An 8979-nucleotide genomic window follows, 5' to 3' on the forward strand; every position below is an offset into this window, starting at 1 on the left:
TGAGATTCAATGACATCACGCAGGTAGATTGAAATTGGCCAAGGTTGGGGTATTTACAGGAATCGGCAGATGCTACCAATTAGGGATTTTCTGTGTGGATCACGAGACGGAAGGTGTAACCATTGCGTTTTGGGATGTGAGCAGAGCATCAGGAGCATGGCAGTCAGAAACGAAGACAGTCCTCCTGGGAGAGGACATCCATGCCAGCTGTGCCAGGGACTTTTGGGAAGACAAATCACTCTTTTTCAGAGCCTTCCTTCCTTCATCACTCATTTATTCATTCATTTTCCCCATCAAATATTTACCTGATGTCATAAGACGTTACCCATTCCTTCTCAAATATTAGAATAATGCTTGGACCTTTTCCCCCCCAAAAGCTGTGATTATTTATAAAGTCCAGTACCACCTCTCCAAGATATCAGATGTGAGTTATTAGATTCAAAATGAACTAGCTTAGGGACTTCCCTGGCGGTCCAGTGGTTAAGACTCCGTGTTTCCACTGCAGGGAGTCCAGGTTCGATCCCTCCTCCGGGAACTAAGATCCAACATGCCAGTGGGGCATGGCCAAAAACAAAACAAACAAACAAACAAAAACTAGCTTAATCCCTACCGAAAATGCAGCAAGTGCTTCTGCTACGCCTGTCATTTCTAGAAGTCTGACCTTGTTTTCAGGGTTAACTGCTGAAGGTTGGCAAATGGCCTGTATATCCAACTGCCTTTTGCCGTCTCCATGCAGGCGTCTCACAAGCCTCCCAAATTCAATGTGGCTGACTGAGCACCTGCCATTCCCCCAAACGTGCTCCTCCTGCTGCCCTTCCTGTCTCACCAAACGGAAGCTCCAGCCTTCCAGTGCTCAAGGTCAAAACGTTGGGCTGTCCTTGAGTCTTCTCTTTCCCTCACACCCCACATCCATCCATCAGCAGTCTTATCCACTCTGTCTCACTCTGCTCCAGGCACCCGGGCCTCCTGGCTGTCCCTCCAACACGCCAGGTGCGGTCCTGCCCCAGGACCTTTGCACTGGCTGTGTCGTCTGCCTCAGAACTCTTCTTCCAGATCTCGATGGAGCACACTCCCAACTTTTTCTGCTTTTGCCAAATGTCACCTTCTCAGTGAGACCGTCCCTGACATCCTATTTATTTATTTGGTTGTGCCGGGTCTTAGTTGAGGCTCACGGGCTCCTTAGTCGCGGCATGCATGTGGGACGTAGTTCCCTGACCAGGGATCAAACCCGCGGGCCCCCTGCATTGGGAGCGCGGATTCTTAACCACTGCACCCCCAGGGAAGTCCCTGACATCCTATTTTAAAACTGTGACTTTTTTTTTTTTTTTTGCGGTACGCGGGGCTTTCACCGCCGTGGCCCCTCCCGTTGTGGAGCACAGGCTCCAGACGCGCAGGCCCAGCCGCCATGGCCCACGGGCCCAGCCACTCCGAGGCATGTGGGATCCTCCCAGACCAGGGCATGAACCGGTGTCCCCTGCATCGGCAGGCGGACTCTCAACCACTGCGCCACCAGGGAAGCCCTAAAACTGTGACTTTTGCCCTATTCCCAGCTTCTGTGTTTCCTCTTCTCTTGCATTCGCTATTTTTCTTCCGCGGCACTTGCTGAAATGGGACATACTGTTTTTTATTTGTTTGTGGCCTATTTCTCCCTATCAGACTGTGAGCTCCATGAGAGCTTGGAACAGAGTAGGGGTTCAATAAAAATTTGAACTGCTGTGGCTGTTGAATGAATGAATGATTTGCCTTAACTTAGTTATGAGGAACATGCCACGTCTTATACCCCAAATGCCTCGAAGTGTAACCAATGTCCTGATGCCCTAGATCAGGGGTTGGCAAACCAGAGCCCATGGGCCAAAGCCAGCTCACCACCTGCTGTTGTATTGTCTTCAAGAATGCATTTTACACTCTTTAACCGGTTGAGAAAAAGTTTTAAGAATATTTTCTGTTACTGAAAATGATATGAAATGCCAATGTCAGTGTCGCCTGGCCACACCCATTTGTCTATATTTTTGCGACAGAGACTGGCCCTCAGAACTGAAAACATTTATTATCTGGTCCTTTACAGAAAAAGTTTGCAGAGCCCTGCTCTCATGTCAAAGGAGGAAATGGTGTTGCCAAAGGGGAAACTGAGACCCAGAGGGGTGAGATGAGTTTTCCAAGGCCCCACGTTTCTGAGGGACTCCTCCTTTGCTGAATTATCTGAACAATGTTTCTGATGCTTTACAGGAAACAGAAGTCAGACTGCCGGGGACTTCCCTGGTGGTCCAGCGGGTAAGACTCCACGCTCCCAGTGCAGGGGTCCCAGGTTTGATCCCTGGTCGGGGAACTATACCCCGCATGTATGCCGCAACTAACAGTCTGCATGCCACAACTAAAGGACCCTGCATTCTGCAACGAAGATTCGGCATGCTGCAACTAAGATCCGGCGCAGCCTAAATAAATAAACAAATATTTAAAAAAGGAAGAAAAAAAAAGAAAGAAGGAAGGAAGAAAGAAATCAGACTGATGAAGAAACACCTTCATAAACTGAAGGTCACCTGAGGTACTGACCTTGAGAGAGAAATCTGCACCCAACCATCTGATCTTGCCAAGCCCTGGAGATTTTTAATTGCCCCTGTAAAAAAAGAAAAAATAAAGTCATCGCTCACTCTAGAAACCTTGAGTTTGGGACTTTGATCGAAGTGATTACGACATCCCATCAAAACTCCATTTGACTTCATCCCTTCCGCAGACATTTATGGGCACAGTCAGAAGCTGAGGGCAAACTGGAGGCAGAAAAGCAAGTTTCCGGGGGCTGGGGAGCAATGGCTAATGGGAACGGGGTTTCTTTTGGGGGCGATGGAATGTTCTGGAACTAGACAGCAGTGAGGGTTGCACAACACAGTGAATATACTAAAAACCACTGATCCGTGCACTATATTTTATTTTTTTATAATTTTTTGGCCTTGCCACGCAGCATGTAGGATCTTAGTTCCCCAGCCAGGGATCGAACCCGTGTCCCCTGCAGTGGAAGCACGGAGTCTTTACCACTGGACCACCAGGGAAGTCCCCATACACTTTAGAAGGGTGGATTTTGCATTACATACATGATGCCTCAATTAAAAAAATAATAATAAATTTTAAAAGACAATGCTTATCTGTTTCTTACTAAATAACAGTGCTATGAAATAAATAAATAAAGGGAAAGCAAAAAGTAAATTTCACCTATTAACCACCCCTGCCCCAAGTCAAACTCCTTTTCCACATTCCTCCTAATTCTTATTCATCTGCATGGACCCTTTTTGCACAGCTGTAAAATAGATATCATCTTGCCCATCCATTGTTCAGGACATGATACAACATAATTAAAAAAGAAAAACACCTCTAGGGGTGGGGATGGGAGGGGCGAGAAATGGGTGAAAGGTGTCAAAAGGTACAAATTTCCAGTTATAAAATGAGTCCTGAGGACACAATGTACAGCATGGTGACTATAGGTAATAGTACCGTGTTGTATATTTGAAGGTTGCAAAGAGAGGAGGTCTTAAAATTTCTCATCACAAGAAAAAAAAAAGGTGTTTGTTAACTATGTGTGGTGACGGATGTTAACTAGTCTTGTTGTGGTGATTGTTTCTCAATATATACATAAGCCAAATCATTAGGCTGTACACCTGAAACTAATATAATGTTATATGTCAATTATATCTCAAGAAAAATAATCAAATAATAAAAGGAGGTAAAAAGGAAGGAAGGAGGGAAGGAAGGGAAAAGAAAGAAAGAAAGGAAGGAAGAAAAAGAGAAAGAAAAGAAAGAAAGGAAGGAAGGAAGAAAGAGAAAGAAAGGAAGAAAAGAAGGAAGAAAGAAAGAAAGACAGAAAGAAAGAGAGAGATAGGAATTCCTTGGCAGTCCAGTGGTTAGGACTCTGCACTTTCACTGCCCAGGTCTGAGGTTCCATCCCTGGCTGGGGAACAAAGATCCCTCAAGACACGGTGGTGCGGTCACCAACAAAACGAAAAGAAAAACAAACAAAACAAACAAGCAAAAAACACAAAAAAATCCCTCTAGGGATGGCATCACAGAAATGGGCCTCTGTGCTTTTGTCCACTTATTTGCTACTTCCTGAGTTTTTGCTCAACCCCATATCCCTTTCTCTCTCTGAATAGCTAAGTATCTGGATCGAAGGTGATGGAGGGAATGATCACAGACGTTTCTGTTGAATGAAGTAATTAGTGAATATCCATATCCCCTGGGGTAGGTCTTTCTGCCTGGCAGGGAGTAGACACTCAATAAATGTTAGTTGAATGAATGCACACCGTTTTGGTGGAGGAATATTTCAGCTCCCCAATGTATAAAAGTAGTGGTGTGTTGGTCTGTGTTTAACAACCGGCTCTCTTGAAAGGGAATTTAGATATCTCTGTATATCTAATGTATATTATACATGTATAACTACATGCATTGCAGACATCTCTATATGTTGAATATACATTACATGTGTATAATATACATGCACTGCAGACATCTCTATATGTCGAATATACATGTGTATAATATACATGCACTGCAGACATCTCTATATGTCGAATATACATTACACGTATATAATATACATGCATTATATAATATATACGTTTATTATTATTATTTATTTTATATTTTTTGGCTGCCTTGGGTCTTCATTGATGCACGTGAGCTTTCTCTAGTTGTGGCGAGTGGGGGCTACTCTTTGTTATGGTGCATGGGCTTCTCATTGTGGTGGCTTCTCTTGTTGCAAAGCACGGGATCTAGGCTCATGGGCTTCAATAGTTGTGGCACGTGGGCTCAGTAGTTGTGGCTCCCGGGCTCTAGAGAGCAGGTTCAGTAGTTATGGCGCATGGGCTTAGTTGCTCTGCGGCATGTGGGATCTTCCCTGACCAGGGCTCGAACCCATGTCCCCTGCATCGGCAGGCGGACTCTCAACCACTGTGCCACCAGGGAAGCCCCCTAATATATACTTTTAAATGTTAACAATATAAAGGAGGTGTAGGACACAATTTACAAATAATAATCACATATACAATACCGTATTATAAATTCTACATAGCCACTTGAATCTCAGAATAGGTTTTGGTTGATTTTTGCCAAACTCTTGTATCCATAGCCAACCTCTGGTGGCAAATAATGGAACAAGTGTAGTTCTGACATGAACGTTGGCAATATTTTCCATTTATGTTAATAAGTAACATGAAAGTGAAGATGTATGTTGGAATTTCACTTGTTCAGCAATAATGTGAATGTCTTCTTTGGTGAATCATATAACGGTTTTTGAATACTGGAAAATATCTTTCCATTTCTGTGTGTGTGCTAGTCATAACCTAACAATAGTAGACACACACATTTTGACATTTAATCTGCATTATTAACTTTTCTCCACCACTTTTTTTGTGTTTGTTTTTTTTTGCGGTACGCGGGCCTCTCACTGCTGTGGCCTCTCCCGTTGCAGAGCACAGGCTCTGGACGCGCAGGCTCAGCGGCCATGGCTCACGGGCCCAGCCGCTCCGCGGCATGTCTCCACCACTTTTTAAAGCCTAAACCAGGAGTTGGCATGCTATGATCCTCTGCCTGTTTATGTAAATAAAGTTTTATTGGCACCTGGCCATGCCCATTTGGTTAGTGTGGTCTGTGGCTGCTCTCTCCGTACAGACATGCAATAGGGATGTAGGGCCCACAAAGCAGAAAATATTGACCGATCCTTTACCAAAATATTTTCTGACTCATTCTATGCAATCAAAAACACAATAAATCAAGCCCTCATTTGTATCATTTGCCAATTTCCAGGGTGTAAATACTCCCACTAGGGACCATTTCAATCTGCCAATGTGATGTCAATGACACAAAGTTAAAAAAGTACAGAAAGTACCTCCTCATCATATTTCCACCAAACAGATAAAATAACAAAAACAATGAAAATAGGTGAAAATCAAAGCAAATTAAAAAGCACACATAATAGCAAAATATAATTAGGATGTGATGTTTTGAGTATAAATACCTTTTACCTTTAAAAAAAATTAAGGTGATGGGGACTTCCCTGGTGGCGCAGTAGTTAAGAATCCGCCTGCCATTTTCAGGGGACACCGGTTTGAGCCCTAGTCTGGGAAGATCCCACATGCTGCAGAGCAACTAAGCCCATGCACCTCAACTTCTGAGCCTGCGTTCTAGAGCCCATGAGCCACAACTCCTGAGCCCATATGCCACAGCTACTGAAGCCTGTGTGCCTGGAGCCCGTGCTCTGCAACAAGAGAAGCCACCACAATGAGAAGCCTGCGCACAGCAACGAAGAGTAGCCCCCGCTCACCACAACTAGAGAAAGCCTGCACACAGCAACAAAGATCCAATGCAGCCAAAATTAAATAAAATCTAAAAAAAAAAAAAAAAAAAATGGTGTCGTCAAAAGTCTTCTGTAACTTTCTAAGACTTTTTTACGTTGTTGTCATTTGCAAGTTTACTGCTGCCTAATATTTCTTTGGGGACTATACTGGAACATATTTTTCCATCAATGGATATTCGTGTTGTTTCCAGATTTTTGCCAAAGAGAACATTAGCGTATGTGTCTCCTGGTTATAGAAGGGCATATGCCTAGGGGTAGAATTGCTGGGTTGTAGGTAGTCTAGATAGAGCTCAACTGCAGTATGCAAAGGGGTCAGGTCAGCCGTTCTTCCAGTTAATCCATTGCCCTGGTGAGAGAGATAAAGTTCAGGGTGCATTCCGAGATAGGCCGAGTGTACACATGTGATATTAATGCTAAATTGTCCCTGAGTAAGATAAACACCACTTTGAATTGAATCTATCAACAAAGCCATTAGAAACTAATTTCCATGGGGAGGGGGAGATTTCAGAGAGATCCAAGTCTCTGGGACCAGGGAACAGATGTATCAAGAAAGATGTGATTGGAACCAATGATAAGCAGAGAGATAGGTAACAGGGTGAGGTTACAGAGAAAAATGTACTCTGTGGTCAAGATAGAGAAGGGGCTGGAGGGCAAGTCTGCTGTAATCTCAACAATAAAAGCTTATGTTCTATAACAAGGGCTGAGCATCAGGTGATTAGCAGGAAGTTCGCCTCCCAAGGACAGGAGCACCCATTTCATTAATTCAAGTAGCATATATTCGGAGGCTTCCACTATCCAAGGAGGTGGACTGGAAGAGAAACAGACAAATCCAACATCTTCCTTGCCTTCAAAATGTTCATAACTAGACGGGAAGATAGAATAAGAGAGCAGGGAAGCGAATCAGAATGCAGCGAGAGCCATACGCCAGAAACAAGCAGGGTGTATTGGGAATTCCAAGGAATAGGGAACTGGAAGGAACAGGGAGAATCAGATTTAATGTATGCTGAGCCCCCAACTAGGAATCGAGGAGAAAATTCTGCTCATTAGAAAAGATTTGATCCCTTGATCCTCCTCAAGAACTAATTTAACTCAGCCATAAAAAAAAAAAAAGAAATAATGCCATTTACAGCAACATGGATGGACCTAGAGATTATTATTATACTAAGTCAGACAAAGACAAATATCATATGTCACATATATGTGAAATCTAAAAATAATGATACAAATGAACCTCTTTACAACACAGAAACAGGCTCACAGACATAGAAAACAAACTTATGGTTACCAAAGGGGAAAGGGAGGAGATAAATTAGGAATTTGTGATTGACAGATACACACCACTATACATAAAATAAACAACAAGGACCTATTGTATAGTACAGGGAACTATATTCTATATCATTTAATAACCTATAATGGAAAAGAATCTGAAAAATATATAATATATACATAACTGAATCACTTTGTTGTACACCTGAAACATTGTAAATTGACTATATTTCAATTAAAAAAAAAAGAACTAACTGATTGGTCTACATGAAGGGCAGATCCCCAGATACACACGATGGAATATCATACATACAGCAAGGAAAAAACCAAATTACTGTTACATGCAATCACATGGTTGAATGGCCAAAATATTTTGCTGAGCAAAAGAAGTTGGGCACAAGAGTACATACTGTACAATTCCATTTCCACGAAGCTCTAGAACATGCAAAACTAATCTCTGGGGATAGAAATCAGAATCTAGGGTGCCTGTAGGGGAGTAGGGGGCTGCAGCCAGTTTGTCTTGGCTCATAGGTGCCTATTGTTACTATCCTTTCCAACTTCATGGTAGATGGAAATAAGTCTCGGTGGGAATATATACACCACAGAAAAGGACAAGTACTACAAATTACAAAGCAGCCTCTCTCTCTCTCTCTCTAAATCTCTCTCTCTCTCTCTAAATCTCTCTCTAAATCTCTCGTTTCACAAGCCCATCGTTAAACATTTACCAGCACACCACTGCTGCTTGGGGCAAGGGGGATTAACTGAATAGGACACCGAGAAAACTTTCTGTAGTGATGGAAATGTTCTGCATCTTGTTTCCGGGAATGGTTTCATGGGTGTATACAGTTATAAAAGCTTAAGGAATTGAACATTCAAGAACTGTGCGTTTATTACGTGTGAGTTACAGCTCAATAAAAAAGACTATATGTATATATAGCCTAAAATAAAATAAAATCATAGAGAAATCATTTTGCAGAACAGAAAGATATTGGAAACGCCCAGATCTGGGAAAGGTCATGACATTATTTGAGGCTAGATGAGCATTCTTCTGAATTTTGGATGAGCGACTGGGAGCAGTGAGAGGCAAAACAAACACAGCTCAGATTGTAAAAGTGGAGGGGCAGGCAGTGTCTGGGAGCAGTTTTCATCAGGGGAGAGCTACGGTTACAACTTTGCATTTTTAGACCATTGTCACATTTTGCAATTATGTATATTTAGATTATGTAGCTATTTTTTTAAACATTGTATCTCTCACTGCCCAGCGCGGGTCTAGCACCTAAAAGGCTTGCAAATTAACTGTTAAAAGAATGACTGCAGGGAGGCTGGACAGGAAGTGGGCAGGGCTGAGCCAGGGGGACCAGGGGACCTGG

The sequence above is a fragment of the Phocoena phocoena genome, chromosome 3 (genome assembly GCF_963924675.1).
Source record: "Phocoena phocoena chromosome 3, mPhoPho1.1, whole genome shotgun sequence".
Lineage (NCBI taxonomy): Eukaryota > Metazoa > Chordata > Mammalia > Artiodactyla > Phocoenidae > Phocoena > Phocoena phocoena.